Raw genomic sequence first — 12,034 nt, 5'->3', positions numbered from 1 at the left:
CCTTCTCTCTGTGTGCGTTGAGGCTTTAAATAAAATTGAGCGGAGCTTTTGGTTCATCTGCCCACTCCTCGGGCGAGGGCAACGACTTACTCATGGTTTCCTCCGGGTATCCAGTTCAACTAGTTAAAGTTAGAATTAAAATTTAAATCAATTAAAGTTAAAATTAAAGTTATAATTAAAATCAAAATTAAAAATAAAACAAATTAAAGTTAAAATTAAAAATAAAAATAAAGTTAAAATTAAAATTAAAGTTATAGTTAAAATCAAAATCAAAATTAAATTGAAAGTAAAATAAATTAAAATAATTAAAATTAAAATTAAAATTAAAATTAAAATTAAAATTAAAATTAAAATTAAAATTAAAATTAAAATTAAAATTAAAATTAAAACTAAAACTAAAACTAAAACTAAAACTAAAATTAATTAAAGTTAAAGTTAAAATTAAAGTTATAATTAAAATCAAAATTAAAAGTAAAATAAATTAAAATTAAAATTAAAAATAAAGTTAAAATTAAAAATAAAGTTATAGTTAAAATCAAAATTAAAAATAAAATAAATTAAAGTTAAAATTAAAAATAAAAATAAAGTTAAAATTAAAATTAAAGTTATAGTTAAAATCAAAATCAAAATTAAATTGAAAGTAAAATAAATTAAAATTAATTAAAATTAAAATTAAAATTAAAATTAAAATTAAAATTAAAATTAAAATTAAAATTAAAATTAAAATTAAAATTAAAATTAAAATTAAAATTAAATAAAGTTAAAGTTAAAGTTAAAGTTAAAATAAAAATTAAAATTAAAATAAAAATTAAAATTAAAGTTATAGTTAAATCAAAGTAAAAATCAAAAATAAATGTAAAAAAAATAAAATTAAAGTTAAAGTTAAAGTTAAAATAAATTAAAATTAAAATTAAAGATATAATTAAAATAAAAGCTAAAGTTAAAGTTAAGGTTAAGGTTTAAATTAAATTATTAAATTAAATAAATAAAAATAATTAAATTAAATTAAATTAAATTAAATTAAATTAAATTAAATTAAATTAAATTAAATTAAATTAAATTAAATTAAATTAAATTAAATTAAATTAAATTAAATTAAATTAAATTTTAAATTAAATTTTAAATTAAATTTTAAATTAAATTAAATTATTAAAATTTTCACGGCTGCTGTCAGCTGTCATGGGAGGGTTTTTCCATTGAGGATCCTGAAGGACTTCCCCTTATCTCCTCACACCGTTTCACGGCTGCCGTTGTCGGGCTGTCGTCGAAGGGTTTTTATTTTATTTTATTTCATTTCATTAAATTTCATTTCTTTTTTACATTTAATTTATTTTATTTTTATTTTATTTAAATAAAATAATTAAATTTAAACGCGCCGGATCCAATCATCGGACCGACTTACCTCAGCGAAGGGGAAGGAAAGGAGCCTCCCCCGGGTGTTTATTGGCCGAAAAAGAGCTGGCCACACTTGGGTGCCATACGCTTTTCCACCAGCGCAGCACCCAGACCTCCCACTCCCAACCGGAGGGCGATATGCGGTCCCGGGAGTTGGCTGGGTCCTTGGGCAGCCCTCCAAAGGGCCCCTCCTTCCCCGCCACCCCTGAAATAGACTTCATTTGTTTGGGTGGATCAGTCGCCTCTCGGTCACGGAGGGAAATAAAACGGCACAAACTCTGCAAAGTTACAATACAGTATACAGTCGCATTTATATGAATAGAATAAAATAGGTATTATAATATATATTCCGCAGGCAGATCGCAGCCCCCGCTGCAATCCTTCTCCCCTCCATCCCGAGCGGTGCCGCCCTCCGTCCTCCTGCGCCCTTCTCGGGCTCATCGCGCTGCGGGGCTCTTTCTAAGGCCAACTCCCCCGAGTTCACGCGCGCCATTCTGTTTCTCGTTCTTCTCGCGGACAGTTTAAGGTTCAACCTTCCGAGGCAGCCCTGCCGAAGAGGCTTACGGTAGTTCCCTCTTTTCCTTGGCTGCAAACAGAGCCGCTAGCTCCTGGCTACCCGGAGGAAACTCTGAGTCAGTCGGTGGCCCCTCGGAGGAGGGAGCAGATGAACCAACAGCTCCGCTAACTTTTGTTTAAAATAAAGCCTCAACCGAGGAAGAGAAGGAGGAATCCCTCTTCAACAGACGCAAACCAAGCCGCCCTGAGTCTCAGGAGATGGGCGTCCTAGACATCGAACCAATACATTCATAAATAAAAAGGCACATACGATCCATTGCCCGAAAACAGGGCGGCACATACGATCCATTGCCCGAAAACAGGGCGGCACATACGATCCGTTGCCCGAAAACAGGGCGGCACATAAGATCCGTTGCCCGAAAACAGGGCGGCACATAAGATCCGTTGCCCGAAAACAGGGCGGCACATAAGATCCGTTGCCCGAAAACAGGGCGGCACATACGATCCGTTGCCCGAAAACAGGGCGGCACATACGATCCGTTGCCCGAAAACAGGGCGGCACATAAGATCCGTTGCCCGAAAACAGGGCGGTACATACGATCCGTTGCCCGAAAAAGGTGCCACAAGAGATTGGTGCTGCTACGATCCGTTGCCCGAAAACAGGGTGGCACACGAGAATGGCGTGAGAGAGCTCCGGGAGGGGCGCCGCACAGGATAAGTCACCCAGTGCCCCGGGGCTCCCCCTCCGGCGGCCGGTCCGAGCACCGAGGAGTTGGGGCCTCTTCCTTCTCCCATCGCCAGGCGAGGGTGTGGGGCTTGAGCGGGCGGCGGTCTGGGGCGCAGGGTTGAGAGCGGTGGTCGTTCGGCTGTGCGTTGCTGCATCCGAGCGGCCGTCTGCGGATCCGCTGGCAAGAAAAGGCAGGAAGAGTTCGGGGCAGGGCGGAGTTGTGGGAGGGGGAGGAGGGTTGTCTAACCGCAGAGGAACTGACGGGCGATCAGCAGATTGGGCTGCCCAGACGGTCACGAGCAGTATGATGCAATGGGGACTCTGGACCGCCTCCGCTTCTTCCTGCCTGTCAGCATTCCACCCTGGGCTTATCAGTGATCACCAAGGTTAGAAACCTCAACTTCAAACAGAGTATATGTGAGCAGTAGGGGTTGCTCAGCCAATTACACAGACTATTATAAGTAGAGTATACATATTATTTGCAATGTATACAATAGATTAATCAGTAAACAGTCACCTACATACATATCAAAGTCAAGCAATCATATACAAACCAGATATCAGAATATTTAGTTCTACACATACAGCAGTTAACCAATAATATTCCCACACAGTTCCATACAATACTAATTCCATACAATACCATAGACCAATTTTTAGCACACAGCAATATTTACCCCACAGCAATACATTAGCGCACAGCAATATATAGCGCACACCAACAGTAAGCATTAGCAAGACTAACCCCAATAGCCATCAACAACCCACCAACAACAGAGAGTAACACATCTTTACTTTTGCATATTACATTATTATTATTATTATTATTATTATTATTATTATTATTATTATTATTATTTACAGTATATTTGTATACCGACCCTCTCCGAAGACTCGGGTCGGCTCACAACAACTATAATGCTGCCGCGGATGGGTTGGCAGGCTGCGTGTCCAGCCTCTCCCTGGGAAAGATGCGTCGCCGCCTGGACAATCCTACCTGGTGAACTGGCAGCAGGACCACGGCAGCTCTCCCACGGAAGCAGAAGCCATCCAGAATCCCCACCGCGCCACCGACGATGACAGCAAAGACCCCTGTTATAACCTGCCCCGAGATAATCCTGAGTCCTTTCCTTCTCCCATATTTTAACATGTTTCCCACGGCTATTTTAAAAAAAGAGAGCAAAAATTCACATTTATTCATTCATTTGTTTATTCTTTACGTTATACAAATATATTGAATACAAATATGAATGTGTAATATTTTTTATTGCCACGGGGGTTGATTGAATCACTGCTGTTGTTATGTCCGGAACACGGTTCGACATTTATGGAGTTTCCCAGTCGTCTACGTTAGGGTTGTCCCAAAGGTCGTTTTTTTTAGTTCAAGAGGCCTATTTCGGTGCCATTGAAATTTTGGATGGTCACTAAGGCAGTCCTTGACTTAGTCCTTATTCAAGGACGAGCTGTATATGGAACCTCTCCGAGAGAAAGGCACAGTATTCACTCGTATGGCCTTTTGCTGAGTCTCGGCTGATAGACACCTGGCTCTTTGTTCCGTTGCTCTTTCTTCCGAAGAGTGTTCCGGAGAGTCCTGAAGAAACCTAGTTGGTCACCAGCTGGACCTGGGCAGGCAGATGCGCGAGGTTGCCTAGAATTTAATGTGGGAGAGGATTCATTAGAAGGGGAGGGCTTCCTTTGGGGGTCCCAGGTGCCATATGTCCTCTTGGGCATTCGTGTTACCTAAGAGTATGAGTGGGGATACAGTCCTGGACCCAGCGAAGGCCTACCAAAGTTTTTACCCCCACAAGGTTGCCTGGCATATGCAGGACCCCCTGATTTTTCCTTAAACATATTTCAGTGCCGATTGGGTGCTCTGGGATGAAGCTCCATTTTCGTTACCCCAATGTGTTCCTTGAACCCCTCCGGGCAGTAGCCCACCACTGCTGGACCAGAGAGGAATTCCCCAGGAAAGTTGCTTTGCCTTTGCTCAACACTAACTCAGCAAGAGCCGTGAAACAGTACCCCAATTGCTAACCCTCCGATGACATCCCCAACGACGGCAGCCTTGAGACGGTGGGAGAAGAGAAACCGAGTCCCTATTACGCAACCCTCCAATGGAAAATTCTGCCCCAAATAAACATATTTCGGTGTTCAAAGGCCACTTCCTGGAACTTACCAAGTGAAGAGCCAAAGAACATTACAGAGCATGCTGCCTCTCGGGATCTGCTTTGTCCTGAAACAATAAAGAGTTGGAAACATTTGGAGACGTGGAAACTGTATTTCAAATAACTCGGCGTCTCGCTGTGGGGATATCCTCCTCTTCCGTAAAGAGAAACGGATTAGGGAGAATCTCGCCGCTGGCTCCGTCTCCTTTTGAAGATCGAAAGCCCTGACATGTCCCACAAAGCCTCTTTCCTTGACAGCCAATATTCTCCTAATAATTACTTGGATGATGGAGCCCTTTTCCCCTCTTTTCTGACACCCCGGATACCAGAGTCCCAGCAGGATTCTGCACAAGGAGCCCCCACCGAGTCACTCCCCGACCCACGCCGATCATGCTGCAGGCAATTCCTCTGCACGGTCTACTGCTCTGACTGGACAGCTGTCAGAGATTGAACCCCGCTTCTCTCACGCACTCACCTCCAATCATAAGAGTCCTAGACTAGATCAGAAGACAAGGCCGCCCATTGGAATCCATTCTGAGCTGCGAAACAAACAGAGATCAATTCACACAGTTGGTCAGTAAGCGACAAACTTCCAAAATCTCCATTGAAAATCCCTCCGACGAGGAGGGCAGCCCTGAAACGGTGCGTGGAGCTAAGTGGAAGCCCTCCAGTATTCCCATTGAAAACCCCTCTGATGATAGTCCAACGTCGAAAGCCTTGAGACGTCGGGAATAGAGAACCCGCGGCTGTTGGAGTCCCTATTAAACAACCCTCCGATGGAAAATTGTACTGCAAACAAACATATTTCGGTGATCAGAGGCCAATTCTTACCAGTGAAGAGCCAAAGAACATTACAGAGCATGTTGCCTCTCGGGATCTACCTTGTCTGGAACAATAAAGACAAGACTAGACTAGATCAAAAGATAGGCCAGGCCGCCCATTGGAATCCATTCTGAGCTGCAAGACAAAGATCAAGCACACAGTTGGTCAGTAAGCGAAAAAGTTTCAAAATCCCCATTGCAAAGCCCTACGGTGACAGCCCGACCCCGTGAAACGGTGGGGTTAATAAGGGGAAGCCGTCCAGTATCCCCATTGAAAAAACCTCCGATGACACCCCAACGACGGCAGCCGTGAAACGGTGCGGGGAGCTAAGCGGCAGCCCTCCAGTATCTCCATTGAAAATCCATCCAGTGATAGCCCGACGACAGCAGCCTTGAGACGGCGGGAGGAGATAACCCAGGGCCGTTCACAGTCCCTATTAAGCAACCCCCCCGATGGAAAATTCTACTGCAAACAAACATACAGAGGCCAATTCCGGGAACTTACCAGTGAAGAGCCAAAGAACATTACAGAGCATGTTGCCTCTCGGGATCTGCCTTGTCTGGAACAATAAAGACTAGACTAGACTAGACTAGATCAGAAGACAGGACAGGCCGCCCATTGGAATCCATTCTGAGCTGCAAGACACAGATCAAGCACACAGTTGGTCAGTAAGCCAAAAAGTTCCAAAATCCCCATTGCAAAACCCTCTGATGACCGACCAAGGACGGCAGCCGTGAAACGGTGCGGGAGCTAAGCGAAAGCCGCCCAATATCCCTATTGAAAAACCCTCCGATGACAGACGGACTACGGCAGCCGTGAAACGGTTCGGGGAATAAGGGGAAGCCGGCCAGTATCCCCATTGAAAAAGCCTCCGATGACATCCCGACCACGGCAGCAGTGAAACCGTGTATGGAGCCAAGCAGAAGCCGGTCAGTATCTCCATTCAAAAACCCTTCGATGACAGCCCAACGACGGCAGCCGTGAAACGGTGCGGGGAGCAAAGCGGCAGCCCTCCAGTATCTCCATTGAAAAGCCCCTCCGGTGACAGCCCAACGACGGCAGCCGTGAAACGGTGCGGGGAGCCAAGGGGAAGCAGGCCAGTATCCCCATTGAAAAACCGTCCGGTGACAGCCCGACAAAGGCAGCCGTGAAACAGTGTGGGGAGCTAAGGGGAAGCCATCCAGTATCTCCATTTAAAAGCCCTCCGGTGACAGCCCAACGACGGCAGCCGGGAAACGGTGCGGGGAGCTAAGCAGAAGCCCTCCAGTATCTCCATAGAAAAGCCCTCCGGACGATGACAGCAAAGGTGAAACCGTGCGGGGAGCTAAGCGGAAGCCATCCAGGATCCCCATTGAAAAACATTGCGTTTACAGCCCGCCGACGGTAGCCGTGAAACGGTGCGGGGAGCTAAGCGGAAGCCATCCAGTATCCCCATTGAAAATCCATCCAGTGATAGGGCGACGACAGCAGCCTTGAGAGGGCGGGAGGAGATAACCCGGGGCCGTTCACAGTCCCTATTAAGCAACCCTCCGATGGAAAATTCTACTGCAAACAAACATACAGAGGCCAATTCCGGGAACTTACCACTGAAAAGCCAAAGAACATTCCAGAGAATGTTCCATCTCGGGACCTGCCTTGTCTGGAACAATAAAGACTAGACTAGACTAGATCAAAAGACAGGCCAGGCCGCCCATTGTAATCCATTCTGAGCTGCAAGACAAACAGAGATTAAGAACACAGTTGGTCAGTAAGCCAAAAAGTTCCAAAATCCCCATTGCAAAACCCTCTGATGACCGACCAAGGACGGCAGCCGGGAAATGGTGCGGGGAGCCAAGGGGAAGCGGGCCAGTATCCCCATTGAAAAACCGTCCGGTGACAGCCCGACAAGGGCAGCCGTGAAACAGTGTGGGCAGCAAAGGGGAAGCCATCCAGTATCCCCATTGAAAAAACCTCCGGTGACAGCCCAACGACAGCAGCCGTGAAACGGTGCGGGGAGCCAAGGGGTAGCGGGCCAGTATCCCCATTGAAAAACCGTCCGGTGACAGCCCGACAAGGGCAGCCGTGAAACAGTGTGGGCAGCTAAGGGGAAGCCATCCAGTATCCCCATTGAAAAAACCTCCGGTGACAGCCCAACGACGGCAGCCGTGAAATGGTGCGGGAGGCTAAGCAGCAGCCCTCCAATATCTCCATTGAAAAGCCCTCCGGTGACAGCCCAAGAGGGCAGTTGAAACCGTGCGGGGAGCTAAGCCGAAGCCATCCAGTATCTACATTGAAAATCCATCCAGTGATAGCCCGACGACAGCAGCCTTGAGACGGTGGGAGGAGATAACCCGGGGCCGTTCACAGTCCCTATTAAGCAACCCTCCGATGGAAAAGTCTACTGCAAACAAACATAAAGTGTTCCCTCGCTTTTTTGCGGGGGGGGGGGGCTTCTGAGACCACCCGCGGAAGTCGAATTTCCGTGAAGTAGAGATGCAAAGTAAATACACTATTTTTGTCTATGAACAGTATCATAAGCCTTCCCTTAACACTTTAAACCCCTAAATTGCAATTTTCCATTCCCTTAGCAACCATTCAGATTATTACTCAACATGTTTATTTATTAAAGTTTATTTAAAAAAATATTTATTAAAGGCAAACAAAAGTTTGGCGATGACATATGACTTCATCAGATGGGAATAACCGTGGTGTAAGGAAAGAACCCGCAAAGTATTTTTTTAATTAATATTTTTGGAAAACCGTGGTATAGACATTCCGTGAATTTCGAACCCGCGAAAAGCGAGGGAACATTGTATTTCGGTGATCAAAGGCCAATTCCGGGAACTTACCAGTGAAGAGCCAAAGAACATTCCAGAGCATGTTGCCTCTCGGGATCTGCCTTGTCTGGAACAATAAAGACTAGACTAGACTAGATCAAAAGACAGGCCAGGCCACCCATTGGAATCGATTCTGAGCTGCAAGACAGAGATCAAGCACACAGTTGGTCAGTAAGCGAAAAAGTTCCAAAATCCCCATTGCAAAACCCTCTGATGACGGACGGACTATGGCAGCCGTGAAGCAGATCCGGGAATAAGGGGAAGCCGGCCAGTATCCTCATTGAAAAAACCTCCGATGACAGACGGACTATGGCAGCCGTGAAGCAGATCCGGGAATAAGGGGAAGCCGGCCAGTATCCCCATTGAAAAAACCTCTGATGACAACCCGACCACGGCAGCCGTGAAACGGTGCGGGGAGCTAAGCAGCAGCCCTCCAGTATCTCCATTGAAAAGCCCTCCAGTGAGAGGAGGACAGCAGCCTTGAGATGGCGGGAGGAGATCACCCAGCGCCGTTCACAGTCCCTATTAAGCAACCCTCCGATGGAAAAGTCTACTGCAAACAAACATAAAGTGTCCCCTCGCTTATTGGTGGGGTGCCTTTTGAGACCAATTCCGGGAACTTACCAGTGAAGAGCCAAAGAACATTCCAGAGCATGTTGCCTCTCGGGACCTGCCTTGTCTGGAACAATAAAGACTAGACTAGACTAGATCAAAAGACAGGCCTGGCCGCCCATTGTAATCCATTCTGAGCTGCAAGACAAACAGAGATCAAGAACACAGTTGGTCAGTAAGCAAAAAAGTTCCAAAATCCGTGAAGCGGTTCGGGGAATAAGGGGAAGCCATCCAGTATCCCCATTGGAAAAACCTCCGATGACACCCCAACGACGGCAGCCGTGAAATGGTGCGGGAGGTAAGCGGCAGCCCTCCAGTATCTCCATTGAAAAGCCCTCCTGAAGACGACGGCAGCGGTGAAACCGTGGGGGGAGGTAAGCGGAAGCCATCCAGTATCCCCATTGAAAAACATTGCGTTTACAGCCCGACGACGGTAGCCGTGAAACGGTGCCGGGAGCTAAGCGGCAGCCCTCCAGTATTTCCACTGAAAAACCATCCAGTGATAGCTCGACGACGGCAGCCTTGTGACGGCGCGAGGAGAGAACCCGCGGCCGTTCAGAGTCCCTATTAAGCAACCCTCAGATGGAAAATTCTACTGCAAACAAACATATTTCGGTGATCAAAGGCGAATTCCGGGAACTTACCAGTGAAGAGCCAAAGAACATTACAGAGCATGTTGCCTCTCGGGATCTGCCTTATCTGGAACAATAAAGACTAGACTAGACTAGATCAGAATACAGGCCATGCCGACCATTGTAATCCATTCTGAGCTGCAAGACAAACAGAGATCAATCACACAGTTGGTCAGTAAACGAAAAAGTTCCAAAATCCCCATTGCAAAACCGTCCCATGACCGACCAACGACGACAGCCGTGAAACGGTGCGGGGAGCTAAGCGAAAGCGGGCCAGTATGCCCATTGAAAAATCCTCCGATGACAGCCCGACGACGGCAGCCTTGAGACGACGGGAGGAGAGAAACCGCGGCCGTTCAGTCCCTATTACGCAACCCTCCAATGGAAAATTCTGCTCCAAACAAACATATTTCGGTGTTCAAAGGCCACTTCCTGGAACTTACCAAGTGAAGAGCCAAAGAACATTACAAAGCATGCTGCCTCTCGGGATCTGCCTTGTCCTGAAACAATAAAGAGTTGGAAACATTTGGAGACGTGGAAACTGTATTTAAAATAACTCTTTGTCTCGCTGTGGGAATATCCTCCTCTATTGTTACCTAAACGGATTGGAGGGAATCTCAGGGCTGGCTCCTTGTCCTTTGATAGATTGAAAGCCCTGACATGCCCCACAAAGCCTCTTTCCTTGACAGCCAATATTCTCCTAATACTTACTTGGATGATGGAGCCCTTTTTCCCTCTTTTCTGACACCCCGGATACCAGAGTCCCAGCGGAATTCTGCACAAGGAGCCCCCACCGAGTCCCTCCCCGACCCACGCCGTTCATGCTGCAGGCAATTACTCCGCATGGTCTCGTGGTCTGACGAGACAGCTGTCAGAGATTGAACCCCGCTTCTCTCACGCACTCACCTCCAAACATAGGAGTCCTAGACTAGATCAGAGACAGGCCGCCCATTGGAGTCCATTCTGAACTGCAAGACAAATAGAGATCAAGCACACGGTTGGTCAGTAAGCGAAAAAGGTCAAAAATCCCCATTGCAAAGCCCTCCAATGACAGCCCGATGACGGCAGCCGTGAAACGGTGCCTGGATCTAAGCGGAAGCCCTCCATTATCACCATTGAAAAACCCACCGATGACAGCCCCACAATGGATGCCCTGAAATAGTGTGAGGAGAAAGCACAAGCCATCCAGTTTCCCCATTGAAAAACCCACCGATGACAGCCCCACAATGGGTGCCCTGAAATAGTGTGAGGAGAAAGCACAGGCCATCCAGTTTCCCCATTGAAAAACCCACCGATGACAGCCCCACAATGGATGCCCTGAAATAGTGTGAGGAGAAAGCACAAGCCATCCAGTTTCCCCATTGAAAAACCCACCGATGACAGCCCCACAATGGGTGCCCTGAAATGGTGTGAGGAGAAAGCACAAGCCATCCAGTTTCCCCATTGAAAAACCCACCGATGACAGCCCCACAATGGGTGCCCTGAAATAGTGTGAGGAGAAAGCACAAGCCATCCAGTTTCCCCATTGAAAGGCCCTCCGGAGACAAACGATGACGGTAGCCATGAAACGGTGCGGGAAGCTAAGCGGCAGCCCTCCAGTATCTCCATTGAAAAGCCCTCCGGAGACAACAAGATGACGGTAGCCATGAAATGGTGCGGGGAGCTAAGTGGCAGCCCTCCAGTATCTCCATTGAAAAGCCCTCCGGAGACAACACGAGGACGGTAGCCATGAAACGGTGCGGGGAGCTAAGCGGCAGCCCTCCAGTATCTCCATTGAAAAGCCCTCCGGAGACAACACGACGACGGTAGCCATGAAACGGTGCGGGGAGCTAAGCGGCAGCCCTCCAGTATCACCATTGAAAAGCCCTCCGGAGACAACACGAGGACGGTAGCCATGAAACGGTGCGGGGAGCTAAGCGGCAGCCCTCCAGTATCTCCATTGGAAAGCCCTCCGGAGACAACACGAGGACGGTAGCCATGAAACGGTGCGGGGAGCTAAGCGGCAGCCCTCCAGTATCTCCATTGGAAAGCCCTCCGGAGACAACACGACGACGGTAGCCGTGAAACGGTGCGGGGAGCTAAGCGGCAGCCCTCCAGTATCTCCATTGGAAAGCCCTCCGGAGACAACACGAGGACGGTAGCCATGAAACGGTGCGGGGAGCTAAGCGGCAGCCCTCCAGTATCTCCATTGAAAAGCCCTCCGGAGACAACACGACGACGGTAGCCGTGAAACGGTGCGGGGAGCTAAGCGGCAGCCCTCCAGTATCTCCATTGAAAAGCCCTCCGGAGACAACACGATGACGGTAGCCATGAAACGGTGTGGGGAGCTAAGCGGCAGCCCTCCAGTAT

The 12,034-nt window shown here is 47.3% G+C and overlaps 1 long non-coding RNA gene across 14 annotated transcripts in view; it reads right to left on the bottom strand.

Annotated features, from left to right (window-relative positions):
* Window positions 1-3,830: 3,830 nt before the first annotated feature.
* Window positions 3,831-12,034, bottom strand: part of LOC139163156 (uncharacterized) — a 43,065-nt gene continuing 34,861 nt past the window's right edge. For all 14 annotated transcript variants that reach the window (XR_011558423.1, XR_011558425.1, XR_011558424.1 and 11 more), the window contains 11 exons: window positions 10,592-10,653; window positions 10,129-10,185; window positions 9,698-9,823; window positions 9,066-9,191; window positions 8,454-8,579; window positions 7,210-7,335; window positions 6,130-6,260; window positions 5,635-5,760; window positions 5,279-5,342; window positions 4,815-4,871; window positions 3,831-4,286 (listed from right to left, as the gene is read on the bottom strand). This is a non-coding gene — a long non-coding RNA (uncharacterized lncRNA). The remainder of the gene's footprint in view (window positions 4,287-4,814; window positions 4,872-5,278; window positions 5,343-5,634; window positions 5,761-6,129; window positions 6,261-7,209; window positions 7,336-8,453; window positions 8,580-9,065; window positions 9,192-9,697; window positions 9,824-10,128; window positions 10,186-10,591; window positions 10,654-12,034) is intronic.

The sequence above is a fragment of the Erythrolamprus reginae genome, chromosome 2 (assembly GCF_031021105.1).
Source record: "Erythrolamprus reginae isolate rEryReg1 chromosome 2, rEryReg1.hap1, whole genome shotgun sequence".
NCBI lineage: Eukaryota > Metazoa > Chordata > Lepidosauria > Squamata > Dipsadidae > Erythrolamprus > Erythrolamprus reginae.
The sequence above is the reverse complement of the archived record's forward strand: the minus strand, read 5'-3'. Positions and strand labels throughout refer to the sequence as shown.